The 14,621-nt window shown below is 43.3% G+C and overlaps 1 protein-coding gene across 4 annotated transcripts in view; it reads right to left on the minus strand.

Annotated features, from left to right (window-relative positions):
* Nup98 (nucleoporin 98 and 96 precursor) overlaps positions 1-14,079 on the minus strand; it is a 127,629-nt gene extending 113,550 nt beyond the window's left edge. For 3 of the 4 annotated variants that reach the window (XM_070035134.1, XM_070035133.1, XM_070035131.1), the window contains exon 1: positions 13,951-14,079. The gene's annotated coding sequence lies outside the window, so the exon portion shown is untranslated. Of the gene's footprint in view, positions 1-13,509; positions 13,705-13,950 lie in introns of those variants that run through there. The other variant, XM_070035132.1, reaches the window with a different exon arrangement.
* Positions 14,080-14,621: the final 542 nt, after the last annotated feature.

A 14,621-nucleotide genomic window follows, 5' to 3' on the forward strand; every position in this document is an offset into this window, starting at 1 on the left:
ATAGAAAGATACAGAAATTTACTCAGCTTTAAAGAATTATGTTGTTTCCTGGAAAGTGGACAGAACTGAGAGGTTAGCATGTTAAGTTAAATAAGCCAGTCCCATAAAACTAGTCTCACGTTTACTCTCATTTGTGAGAACTAGGAGAAAACAAAACAAAAACAAAATCAAGTTTATGAGAGTAAAAGGGGATGAGGGAAGGGAAAGATGAAAAGTAATAGAATAAATATGACCAAAGTACAATTCATGTACAAAAAAATGTCATGATGAGCTATAGCTCATGCCTTGTAATCCTAACCATCTGAGGATGGCAGCCAGCCCAAACAGGAAAGTCCTGAGATTCTGATCTGCAGTTATCCACCAAAAAGCCAGTAGTGGAGCTGTGGCTCAAGTGGTAGAGTGCCAGTGTTGAGTGAAAAAGCCCAGGGACAGTGCCCAGGCCCTAAGTTCAAGCCCCAGGACCAGAACCCAAAGGGGAAAAAAAAAAGGTATGATGAAACTTCTTAATACATACAATTTAATAGATAGTGGTAAATCTTTACAAGTTATTTTATACATTGACTCAATAACTATAAGGTTGCTGGTATTGCACATTCACTAGGCCAAGATAAATATATAAGAACCTAGTCATGGGCTAGGAAGGTGGCTCAGTGGTAGAGCGCTTGCCTTGCATGCCTGAGGCCCTGGGTTTGATTCCTCAGCACCACATAAGCAAAAAGAAAAAAAAAGCCGAAAGTGGCGCTGTGGCTCAAGTGGTAGAGTGCTAGCCTTGAGCTGAGGGACAGCACCTAAGCCCAGAGTTCAGGCCCCACAACGACCCAAAAAAAAAAAGAAGAACCTAGTCATTCACATAATGAGGCCAAAGGAGTATATGCAAAGGAGTGGTAGACAAAGGCTCAACAGATGATCATATAAAATAATATTCTGGTCTGGAAAGGTAGCTCAGTGGTAGAGTGCTTGCCTTGCATGCATGAGACCCTGGGTTCGATTCCTCAGCACCATGTAAGCAGAAAAAGCCAGAAGTGGTGCTGTGGCTCAAGTGGTAGAGTGCTAGCCTTGAGCTGAAGAGCTGAGGGACAGAGCCCTGGCTCAGAGTTCAGGCCCCACAACTGATCTATTTAAAAAAAAAAAAAAAAAAGTAATATTCTATGAAATGAACTCCAAGAAAAGTAAAGGAGACATTTTTAGTTGCCATTGTTGCTGTTTTGTTTGCTTTTCCTTTTGTCTTATTAGTTTGTGTTTGGGAGGGGAAGGAAGGGCACATAAAAGGTGGAACAAAGGTGAACAACAAATACAACAGTGATACTCATGAGAAACTATGTAGTAAATGAACTAGGAGAGAAGGAGAGGGACAGAAGGGGAAACAGGGTTCAAAAATACTTGTACTTGGGCTGGAAAGGTGGCTCAGTGGTAGAGCGCTTGCCTTGCATGCATGAGGCCCTGAGTTCGATTTCTCAGCACCACATAAGCAGGGGGAAAAAAAGCTGGAAGTGGCAATGTGGCTCACAAGTGGTACAGCGCTGGCCTTGAGCTGAAGAGCTGAGGGACAGCGCCCAGGCCAGAGTTCAGGCCCCACGACCGGACCCGAGAGAAAAAAAAAAAGTACTCATTACCTGATTCATGTAGCTACAAGCCTCTATATCAAGTCGACAACAATTTTTTTTTTAAAGTTTGTTGGTATTAGGCATCACAATTTGTACCACGGATAAGCTATTTAACAAGTTTTATAAATTCAAAAAGGGAATGTAGCTTAGTGGTAGAGTGCCTGACTAGCATGCATGAAGCCCTGGATTCAATTTCTCAATACTAAATAAACAGAAAAAGCCAGAAGAAATGCTGTGGCTCAAGTGGTAGAGTTCTAGCCTTAAGCAAAAGCAGCTCAGGAACAGTGCAAAAGCCGAGTTCAAGCCCCAGGACTGGCACAAAAAAAAAAGTAAGCAAGTGGAACTCTAATCTACATACTAACTTCCCATGGACACCCTCAATCCTAGCTCATAAGCAACAAACAGAAATTTATTCTAGACCCCAATGAAAGAAACAAATCCAATTTATAAACTCTTGCAGGGGGGAAAAAGCCTCTCACTCAAACCCAGCCTATCCTCTTAGTTCTGGCAAAGGTAAACTTAGCATTATCTCATATTGGGTATTTTCCTAAAATTATCACAGGGAAGCAAATCAACATTTTGGGGAAAACCTCTGGTCACTACCATAGAAGCTAAAATAGGTAGTAGTTCCTGTGCTCTTCAAATTATTCATTATCCTTACTATGTAAATATATTATGTAAATGTCATTGGCCCAGTGAAAATTGTCCCCCTCTGCTCTTGCCCCCAACAATCTTCTAAATCATTTTCAAAACCTAGTTCAGTCAGGTGCCAGTGGCTCACGCCTGTAATCCTAGCTACTCAGGCAGAGATCTGAGGATCATGGTTCAAAGCCAGCCTGGGCAGAAAAATCCCTGTGAGAATCCTATTAACTGTTCAAAAAAGCCGAAGTGGTCTGGTAGCTCAAGATGTAGACCGCTGGCCTTGAGCACAAAGAAGCTCAGGGACAAGAATCAGGTCCTGCGTTCAAGCTCCAGGGTGGCAAAAACAAAACCCTAACTCAAATGTCATACTTCCTCAAGACATCCCTTTAACAAAGATATCCCCTGAACTTCCACAGCATATTATGGGGTTTTTGTTTTTGTTTGTTTGTTTGTTTGGTCCGGTCGTGGGGCCTGAACTCTGGGCCTGGGCGCTGTCCCTCACCTCTTCAGCTCAAGGCTAGCACTCTATTACTTGAGCCACAGCGCCACTTCCGGCTTTTTTCTTTTTGCTTATGTGGTGCTGAGGAATCAAACCCAGGGCCTCAGGCATGCAAGGCAAGCGCTCTACCACTGAGCCACCTTTCCAGCCCAAGTACAAGTATTTTTGAACCCTGTTTCCCCAATGATCTCTTTCTATATATCCTGACCCCAACTCAACATCTCTATAATGAATACGATAAAACACAAATTTTCCGTTGTTTCTGGAGGATCTGTTTTATCAGCTGCTGGAAAACACAGCCCTCAGCTGTCAGTTCTTGGCAGAAATGCCTCCATTGAAGACTGTCTAATCCAAGGTCACACTTCCTACCTCAATGCATAGGTGCCAGTTGCCAACTTCATTAAGACAACAAACATTATGGATGGGAGTATGTGGTACTCAGTGGTAGACTGCTTGTCCAACATTCATGAGGCCCCCCCCCACCCCAGCAGGGGGGAAAATGTCATATAACAATTCAAACCTGCTGGGCGCCCATGGCTCACACCTGTAATCCTAGCTACTCAGGAGGCTGAGATCTGAGGATCATGGTTCAAAGCCATTTGAAAGACCATGAGCCTCATCTCCAATTAACCAATAAAAAGCCAGAAGTAGAGCTATGGCTCAAGTGGTACAGAGCTAGCCTTGAATGAAAAAAGCTCACACTTAGTTTTTTGCACAGAAAAGGAATGAAAGTGGTGCTGTGGCTCAAGTAGTAGAGTGCTAGCCTTGAGCTGAATTCAGAGCTGAGGGACAGCACCTAGGCCCAGAGTTCAAGCCCCACAACTGACCAAAAAAAAAAAAAAGAAAAGAAAAGAAAAAGGGAAGAAAACTAACGCAACGTTTTTGTTTTTTTTAAGCAACTGCTAACCTTAAGTACTATATCTCAGTGACTAAGCAAGTTTTCTAGAACATTCTAGTTTGTAGCTCTGTAACTTCAGAAAGTTATACAAATGGAAAGTAATTTTTTTCTTCCCATTTCACCAAAATCAACAGAAAGAATAAACAATAACTTTTTGTTAGGTGAATGGACAAGTAGAGTCATTTCCACTTTACAAATCACATTCTCAAATATTCTCTAATCTTCATGAAAATACTAAGAAAGGCAGGAATTAACCATTTGCAGTTAAACTAAATGAAAATATGACTTGTAATTTTTGCCATGGATGAGAAATACAAGGGTAGAAAAGAGGGCTGGGCAGTATTCCAGAAGAAATTAGCCCAGTCTTGATCACCTGATACTACCTGCTAACCTCTTGTTTCCTTTGATAAATCCCTTGGTCAAGCTGCAACCTTGATTAGAAATACCAATTGTCCTTTCTAAAAGTTGTTCCTTTTTTTTTCTAAAAACTTTTGGTCAAGCATCACCTGCTTCATGAGACTATTTCAGATTGACCTTTTAGGCTCTTACCAATATAAAAACACTTCCCCTTCCCTGCCCCCTTTCCACACCTATTACATAAACTAGTATCTCCCAGCTGTTCTTAGTTATGAAATATATTTAATGTTGTACCTGACACTTGAGAAAGTAATGCTGTTTGCTGCTCTGATAAAAAGCATTTTGAGGGGCTGGGAAGATGGCTCAGTGGTAGAGCGTGTGCCTTGCATGCCTGAGGCCCTGGGTTCGATTCCTCAGCACCACATAAGCAAAAAAGAAAAAGCCGGAAGTGGTGCTGTGGCTCAAGTGGTAGAGCGCTAGCTTATAGCTGAAGAGCTGAGGGACAGCGCCCAGGCCCAGAGCTCAGGCCCCACGACTGGACCCCCCCCCAAAAAAAAGCATTTTGACTTTGTTCAATGATGCATAAATTAATGCTAAATATTCATAATATCTTTCTCATAGCATTTTCTTTATCCTCTTAACTGTTAAAGCTTTACATAATGCTTGTCATTTTAGAAACAATGAAAATATTAGCTTCAGAGTAACCCAAATCTATGCTTAAAACTCTCTGCTACTTACTACTACATTTAAAACTGTTCATAAGCCGGGCGCTGGTGGCTCACGCCTGTAATCCTAGCTACTCAGGAGGCTGAGATCTGAGGATCGCGGTTCAAAGCCAGCCCGGGCAGGAGAGACCGTGAGACTCCTATCTCCAATAAACCACCAGAAAACCGGAAGTGGCGCTGTAGCTCAAGTGGTAGAGCGCTCGCCTTGAGCTGAAGAGCTGAGGGACAGTGCCCAGGCCCAGAGTTCAAGCCCACAACCGACAAAAAAAAAAAAAAAAAAAAAAAAAAAAAACTGTTCATAAATCTAAAATTAGTTTAAAAAATAAAGAATAAATTAAAAAACCTGACATTTGTTATTGTATAATTTATCAAGTCGTGAGATTTTATCCCTTAGACCTCAATTTCTCTAAACAAGGATTCATACAGCCTACATTCCAGGCTGTCAGGACAAAGCTGCCTCAAACAGAACTCTTTAAAAGCAGGGTTGAGCCAGGCTCCAGTGGCTCACGCCTGTAATCCTAGCTACTCAGGAGGCTGAGATCTGAGGATCAAGGTTCAAAGCCAGCCCAGAAAGGAAACTCCGTGAGACTCTTATCTCCAATAAACCACTAGAAAACAGGAAGTGGTGCTGTGGCTCAAGTGGTAGAGCGCTCGCCTTGAGCTGAAGAGGACATGGACAGCGCCCAAGCCCAGAGTTCAAGCCCCACGACCAACAAAAAATAAATAAAAAATAAAAGCAGGGTTGTTTAGTTCTTCAACAGATATTCTACAATTAGAAAAGCATAATAATTTCCCCTTCACCCTAAACCTTGGTTTATCAGTGCCTACTTATAACTTCACACACAATGGTTTCTAATTTTCCAGCAGGTGTCATTCATTAACCATTTAGTGCAATCACAAATCACCACTGTAAACAATAAAAAAAACAAATCTTCAAACCCACTATTACACATACTCTGATCACTCTGTGCTTATTCTCTTCTACTTATCTGACATTTCTATCCTTATTCTCAATCATCATTTTCTTTTACAAACTCCATTCATCTAACATTTTTTTTTTTTTTGGCGGTCGTGGGGCTTGAACGCTGGGCCTGGGCGCTGTCCCTCAGCTCTTCAGCTCAAGGCGAGCGCTCTACCACTTGAGCTACAGCGCCACTTCCGGTTTTCTAGTGGTTTATTGGAGATAGGAGTCTCAAGGTCTCTCCTGCCCGGGCTGGCTTTGAACCGTGATTCTCAGATCTCAGCCTCCTGAGTAGCTAGGATTACAGGCGTGAGCCACCGGCGCCCGGCTTCATCTAACATTTCTATCCTTATTCCCAATTATCTACCTTTTTTTACTTATAAATTAATTCCCTTATGCCTTAGAGCTGGGAAGGTGGCTTAGTGGTAGAGAGCTTGCCTTGCATGCATGAGGCCCTGGGTTGGATTTCTCAGTACCACATAAACAAAAAAAGCTGGAAGTGGTGCTGTGGCTCAACTAGTAGAGCACTAGTCTTGAGCTGAAGAGCTGAGGGACAGCGTCTGGGCCTAGAGTTCAAGCCCCAGGACAAAAAAAAAAAGTCTACTTTAGTAGAAGAGTACAGATGTACAGATAATAGTACATATAGATGTAAAGATAATAATAATCTTTAACCAGACACAGGTGGTTCATACCTGTAATCCTAACTACTTGGGAGGCTAAGAATGGGAGGCCAGCCCAAGCAAAAAATTCATGAGATCCCTTCTCAACCCATAGCTGGGTACAGTTGTATGCACCGGTCATCCCAAACTAGGTAAAAGGCTAAGATTAGGATGATCACAATTTAGGCCAGAAAAGTCTTAAGACTTCATATCCAAGGAGGGAAACAGTAGCTTATGTCTACGATCCCAGAAAAGATATAGGCCTAAAGTAGGGCATCATGAGCAAAAACCTGATCTCAAAAATTACCAATAAAGTATGTGGAGGGGAAGGGAAAAAACAAATTGTAAAAACAGGGATACAGAAGGACCCATTGCAACAATGAGATGTACAAGTTGTTATGTCGAAAAACGAACTTTACAACTTTAGAGGGGGAGGACAGGGGGAGGGGGGGAGGGATACAAAGCAAACAAGAGAAAAACAAAAAATTGTGATGCAAAAGCAAGAGTTTAAGGCTGGATGGCTCACACCTGTAAACCTATCTATGCAGGGAGCTTAACTGAAGATCTTGGTTTGAAGCCAAGCAGGGCAGAAAAGTCCACGAGACTCTCTTCTTGAACCAACCACCAAAAAGCCAGAAGTTTAGCAAAAAAATCTTTTTTTGGGGGGGGGGTCCGGGACCTGAACTCTGGGCCTGGGCGCTGTCCCTCAGCTCTTCAGCTCAAGGCTAGCACTCTACCACTTGAGCTACAGCGCCACTTCCGGCTTTTTTTCTGCTTATGTGGTGCTGAGGAATCGAACCCAGGGCCTCATGCATGCAAGGCAAGCACTCTACCACTGAGCCAACTTCCCAGCCCTAGCAAAAAATCTTAAGGATAGTACCCAAACCCCGAGTTTAAGGCCCAGCACAGGCACCAAAAAAAAAAAAAAGCAGTAGGGTATAAAAAAATGCTGGACATGGGGCTGGGAAAGTGGCTGTACTAGGCCCTTGAATTCTTCACTGTCAAAAACTTAACAGTACAAAACCTTTCACTTAAGAATGTCCTCAATGTTGCCGGTCACGCCTGTAATCCTAGCTACTCAGGAGGCTGAGATCTGAGAATAGCGGTTCAAAGCCAGCCCGGGCAAGAAAGACCGTGAGACTCCTATCTCCAATAAACCACTAGAAAACCGGAAGTGGCGCTGTAGCTCAAGTGGTAGAGCACTCGCCTTGAGCTGTAGAGCTGAGGGGCAGCGCCCAGGCTCAGAGTTCAAGCCCCACGACCGACCGACAAAAAAAGAAAAAAAAAATGTCCTCAATGTAGCAGTGAAAATTACTTATTGTATCAATTCTCAACATTTCAGTGCACTTCTTTTTAAGACTTAGTATGATTATTCTTTAGGATTAAAGAAAAAGTTCTCAAAAAGCACTTGTGCATACTGAAGCAAGGGTTGATTCAAGGAATCAACTTTTGAAAGCTGAATTAGCTCTTTTTTCGTAGAACATTTCACAGAATGCTTGACAAACTATGGTTACTAAGATTTAATGCAAAAACTGTATTTTAAAACTTGTAATTGTCACCACAAACTTGTCCCACTTTCCAATTCTTAAACGACTGATGAGGTGGACAGAAATAGCAACAACTGTATAAGCTGTCAACATGTAAATCTGTGTAACGCAATGAGCCAATATTTCCAAATGACCCAATACATGATGTTATAAAATCATGTATGAGTAAGGATACAAAGTGCAAAATGGGACAATAAATTTTATTTTATTTATTTTTTTGGGGGGGTTTGCTTGTGGGGCCTGAACTCTGTCCCTCAGCTCTTCAGCTCAAGGCTAGCGCTCTACCACTTGAGCCACAGTGCCACTTCCGGCTTTTTACTTTTTGCTTATGTGGTGCTGAGGAATCAAACCCAGGGCCTCATGCATGCAAGGCAAGTGCTCTACCACTGAGTCACCTTCCCAGCCCAGGGACAATAGATTTTAAAGTAGATTACATATAAATTCAGTACCATTGTTTCAGATTAAGTATTATAGGATTACACGCCTGTAACCCTAGCTACATAGGGGGGCTGAGATCTAATGACTATGGTTTGAAGCCAGCCCAGGCAGGAAAGTTGGTGACTCTAATTTCCAATTAACCACCAAAAAGCCAGAAGTAGAGCTTTCGCTCAAGTGATAAGCATGCCAGCCTTCAGCAAAAATAATCTCAAGGGGGCTGGGATGTAGCTCAGTGGCAAAGCGCTTGCCTAGCAAGTACAACATCCTGGGTTCAATCCCCAGTACCAAAAAAGAAAAGACAAAAAAAAAAAATCTCAAGGGTAGTGCCAAAACCCTGAATTCAAGCTACAGGACAGGAGCAAAAAATAAATAATCTATACAAAGGTTTGAATTATATTTTCAAAAAATATTTATCAAAAAGATCATTAAAATACTCCTCTAGGCACCAGTGGCTCACGCCTATAATCCTAGCTACTCCGGAGGCTAAGATATGAGGATGGTGGTTTGAAGCCACCCTGTGCAGAAAAGTCCTGTTGAGACTGTTAGTCTTCAATTAACTACTCAAAAACTGGAAATAGTGCTGTGGCTCAAAGTGATAAAGCTCTAGCCTTGAGCAAAAGAACTTAGGGACAAGGCCCAGGCTCTGAGTTCCCGCCCCATGGGGGAGAGAGGGAATATTTTATATGTATGTATCTATCTAGCTATCTATATACAAATTACATATATATATGTATATATGTATATATATATATATTCCTCCACTCTCCAACTACTAATCAGTTTGAGGCTGTTTGCTTCACACACTTCAAGAAAAACATGTCAACTGTTAAGACTTGATACCTCAGTGATTAGGCTTTTTCTCACTAAACTTTTTCTGGCTTTTCTTTTTGTCGGTTGTGGGGCTTCAATTTTGGGCCTGGATGCTGTCTCTGAGCTCCTCAACTCAAAGCTAGTGCTCTACCACTTTAGCCACAGCGCCACTCCCGGGTTTTCCTTTTGATGTGGTACTGAGGAATTGAACTTAGGGCTTCATGCATGCTGGGCAAGCACTCTACCACTAAGCCACATTCCCAGCCCTCACTAAACTTTTTCATAAAATTACTTTTGTTAACTTGGGGTCTGTTTTTGTTTGCACACATAATAAGACTTGAACTCTAAGCCTCTCCCCTTATCTTTTCTGTTTTTTTGGAGCTTTTTTTTTCTTTTTCTTTTTTCCCAAGGATGATGTACTACTACTTGAGCCACACCTTGACTTCTGGCAATTTTCTGGTTAATTGGGGATAAAAGTTTCATGGACTTTGCCTGACCTGGCTTTGAACCACAATGCTCAGATCTTGGTCTTCTGGGTGCCAAGGATTACAGGTATAAGCCACCAGTGCCCCACCAGACCATCACCCAGCCAGTACTGGGGTTTGTGCTCGGGACCTCTCAACTGACAGGAAGGAGCACTTGATAAGTAGGAATACTACCACTGAGCCGTGTCTCTAGCCCAACAAAGGTAGGTAGGTACACAGATATAGATAAAATCTGAATCTTCTAAAATACTAAGTAGGCTCAGTGGTAGAGTGCTTGCCTTGCATGCATGAGGCCCTGGGTTTGATTCTTCAGTACCACATAAGCAGAAAAAAAAAGCCAGAAGTGGCGCTGTGGCTCAAGTGATAGAGCACTAACCTTGAGCTGAAGAGCTGAAGGACAGTGCCCAGACCTAGAGTTCAGGTCCCACAGCTGACAAAATAAATAAATAAAAATATAAATATATATAACTATAAAATACAAATAAATAATATAATAAATAAATAAAATAGAATTGACACAACTCACATAAAGTCTTATGGAGATCTTAGTTTTTAAAAGTTTTAAGGAGTCTTGAAACCACCAAACTTAATACTTTCCTAGACTACACTGCTATGACCTCTTAAATCTGTCTGCCTATCTCCAGTTTCACATTTTCTAATTTATCCTAATGCCCTATCCTTCAGGATAAACTCAGTTTCAGATTTAGGTAATTAGGGCTACTTTTTGTGTGTATGCCAGCCCTGAGCTTTATTTGTGTTCAAAGCTGGCATAGAACTACATTTTAAGTGATGACTTCCCAACTAAAAATTCCAAGCGACCAGATACTGGTGGCTTGCACCAGTGGCCCACGCCTGTAATCCTAGCTACTCAGAGGTTGAGATCTGAGGATCACAGTTCAAAGCCAGCCAGAGCAAAAGTCCCTGAGACTCTTATCTCCAACAAACCACTCAGAAAACAGGAAGTGGCACTGTGGCTCAAGTGGTGGAGCACTAGCCTTGAGCTGAAGAGCTGAGGAACAGTGCCCAGGTCCAGAGTTCAAGCTCCATGACCGACAAAAAAAAAAAAAAAAAAGGTTTTGGTAGCTCAGTGGTAGAGTGCTTGCCTTGCATACATGAGGCCCTGGGTTGGATTCCTCAGCACCACATAAGCAACAAAAGCCAGAAGTGGTGCAGTGGCTCAAGCAGTAGACAGCTAGCCCTGAGCTGAAGAGCTATGGGGCAGTGCCCAGGCCCAGGCCCCACAACCGACAGGGGGCGGGGGGAGGGGGGGTGTCAATATAGTGATGCACACCTAAAAATTCAAAATCTAGAGAAGCTGAGGTTTTACTACAATATTGGGAATATAAACCGGGCGCCGGTGGCTCACGCCTGTAATCCTAACTTTGAACCTCGATCTGAGGATCGAGGTTCAAAGCCAGCTCGGGCAGGAAAGCCCATGAGACTCTTATCTCCAATAAACCACTAGAAAACAGGAAGTGGCGCTGTAGCTCAGGCGGTAGAGTGCTCGCCTTGAGCTGAAGAGCGCAGGGACAGCGCCCAGGCCCAGAATTCAAGCCCCACGACCGACCCCCACCCCTCAAAAAAAGAAAATATTGGAAATATATTATCCCTACAGCATTGTTTTCAACCAGGACAACCTGACAATTTCTTGACTCTTTCTTGGCTATTAAAACATGGAGACATGAGTTATCTCTCAGGTAGGAAGGAAAGCTGCTAAACACAAGGAAGATCCATATTAAAGAATTATCTGGCCCAAATATAATAGTACCAAAGCTAAGAAATCATGCTCTACAGACATATTATGTACCAAACACATAGATGAATTCCAAACACAATGCACTAAATTTTCAGAAAACATTTTCATACCTTGCCTCTAAAACTGATTTTGATAGTTCAATCTTTCAATTTCTTTAATCTTCCAACAAATTGCATAATTAATTTTTCTATTAGAAATCAAATCAGTACAACTACATATTTTCTAGATTAGCTACCACAACATAATATCATTAATATTTTCTAAACTGTGTTTGGTTTACTACAAGTTCTACTTGCATAGTTATCTAGGAGCTACTGGGAGTCAACAATGATGCAAAATACTATGCAACATAAACAGTATGGGTCCCTTTATCCAAGAGCCACATATTTCAGCTCACAAATATCTTGCATCTTTACTATTTTTTAGGTTCAATTTCTCCATATTTATTCATTCCAGCAAACAAACTTACTATGGACCTACTTACTCTGTGCCATATAACCTATAAAAAGAAAAAGTTACCATAATCTAATAAAAACAGATAAAAATACAAATAACATGTGTTATAAATAAAAATACCAAATGGGTGTTATGAAAATGTATAAGGGAAAATGCCAGGAAAGGCTTCCCAGAAGAGGGTGATGCTTGAACTGAGAAAATAGACAAAACATACCCTACTCACATTTTAATATTTAGACAGCAGGTCTCTTCTTCTCTTAGGCACTGTTAGTTTTTAAACAATGCTTTGTTATAGTAAACAATAAAGTGACAATGTGATATAGACTAAAATGGCAACTAAGTTCAAGTCACCAAATTTAAATTCAAAATTAAATTAATTCAGCCAAAAATGATTTCATCTAGCAATGTACTTCTATCCAAACTCTAATTTTCTTTTAGTTTGTAGTTATTTTTGTTGGGTCTGTCATCCAATTCCTGAACTGAAGCAATCCTCCCTCCTGAAACCCAGGTAGCTGGCCCTACAATACACCTTCCATTCCCAGCTTGGATTTGCTTTTTAAATGTCCTAACCACTTCTATCATGTAAACATTCACCCAGTTAACTAGCATTACTATCTAAATTTCTTAACTGTCATTAGAGAATAAGCCCCATTTTTTTTCTTTCTTCTAGTTGCTTCCTACAAAATGGATTTTAATTTCCTGAACTTAAAACTTACAATACTTTTTGAATTCTGACCTGAATGTAGCCATGAATTCCAAAGTACAAATACAAAGTAACTGCTGCCTAGCTTTCTAAGTCTTGTCACTAACTGGACTCTCCTTTAGTCTCCAGCAGCTGACACAAATCAGAAACTGACATTTTGAACCAGAAATGAAACAAAGACTTGATTTGTCTCCAAAACATTAAAACTTTCCCCCCCCCCCCCCCCAGTCAGGGCTTTAAGCGGCCCTGAGCTTTCCCCGCCCCCCTCAATGCCGGCACTCTACCACTTGAGCCACAACCCCACTTTTCAGGCTTTTTTCTGGTTAATTGGAAATAAGAGTCTCACGGACTTTCCTGCTCGGGTTGGTTTTGAACCGCAATCCTCAGATCTCAGCTTCCTAAATAGCTAGGATTACAGTCGTACCAAAGTGACATTCTTTAACCAACTTGTACTTAATTTTATGCAATCTCAAAATACAGCTTTGGTACCAACTTACTAACGTCGCTTCTACCTTAACATGAACAGAGATGCTAAGAACTAAGAAGAAATGCTCCTCCAGATCAAGTCTACATCTATCAAATGCCTCTGTAACTTTCCCCCCACCAAGGAGACTACCGAATACAGAAGAGTCTGGAAACAAAGTGAAATGGTAGAAAATTTTCTAGACTTTAGACGTGGAAATCGAACATTCGTTAATCCTGTCTCTTTACTCTGGGCCTCCTCATCTTCCTCTTCAAAACTTACCGGGGGATGTAGCGTAGGAAAACTGGCTAAAATAAATTTCTAAGGCCCTTTTGGTTACAGTAATCTAGAAATCCAATTGCTCTTTGAAGAACAGGAAATATATATATATGTATATATATATTATATATATATGTGTGTATATATATATATATACATATATATTTTTTTTCCTTGATCAGACCTCAAAATTTAAGCCTCAGAAAAACTAATGAACTCGGACTCACCCATCCTAACGCTCGGGCTGTCCTCAGACCTCCAACGGAGAAGTCAGGAATTTCAAGCCCATCACACACGAGGGAAGACCCCACTCGGGACCCAAAGCGCAGCCCCCGCGTAGGCTAACCCATCGTGGGCTCCTCGAGTCTCCACCCAGCAAATGAATGAACACTACTAGAGAAATGGACGCCCCCACGGCGTGGGTTGACACTGGAGGAACCCCCCCCCTTCCCCGAGTCGGGACCCCACCCGTGTCGACTCCCTGCCCCGAGCCCCGACGAGCCCAGCCGCGGAATCGCGGGCCCCGCCCCTTCCCCAAAGCCAGAAGGTGCGTGCCGGGGCGCGAGACTCGGGAGCTCCGAGGCCCTGGGACGCCCCGCGCACCCGCCTGCCCTGAGGGGAGGAGGAGCCTGCCGGACCCGACGCCGCCGTTCCGGCCCCAGACTCACCGTGAGGCGTTGGGGGAGGGGGAGCGTCAGGAGTGAGGGCTCAGGCCCCACCGCCACCCGCCGCTCACAGAGCAGCGCGCGGCCGCCAGGAAACCGTCGCCACTGCCCACCGCCACCACCGTTACCGACCGCCGCTTCGGGCGTAGCGCGCAGAGGGCCCGACTGCGTCACACGCAGCCCGCCGTCAGAGGCTCGCTCTCAGAGCTCCGCCCTTATCGTCTGCGCATTGGCAGGCGCGGCCGCCACTCTAGGACTTTCCCGTTACTCATTGGTCAACGAGTCTTTTGAAACGGAGCGTGAAGGCGGCCTTGGGGGTGGGGGAAAAGGAGCGAGGAGGAAGAGGAGGGGCGTCAGGAGTAAGGGGAAGGAAAGAGGGAGGAGCCGTGGGAGGGACATGGAGTCCCACCCTTTCGCCGCGGCGGTTGGCTGGAGGAGCGTGGTGACGTCACAGAGAGGCCCTCGAAATAAGACTGGTGAGTGGTTAGATTGGCGTGTGCAGGGGCGGGGTGTGGAAAAAGAGTGGTTACGCCGTACGGAGGCCCCGCCCCCTTAGTTGGAGCGCTCAGACTCCGGGCTGCAGAAGCTCCGGCCAATCAGAGGGAAGGCTCGAGGATGGCATGGTAACTATTCTACCCTTCTCTTGCCCCAGTCCGCGGGCGGTGTCGGGAAGG

Source organism: Dipodomys merriami, unplaced genomic scaffold (assembly GCF_024711535.1).
Source record: "Dipodomys merriami isolate MVZ:Mamm:240054 unplaced genomic scaffold, mDipMer1.0.p SCAF_25, whole genome shotgun sequence".
Lineage (NCBI taxonomy): Eukaryota > Metazoa > Chordata > Mammalia > Rodentia > Heteromyidae > Dipodomys > Dipodomys merriami.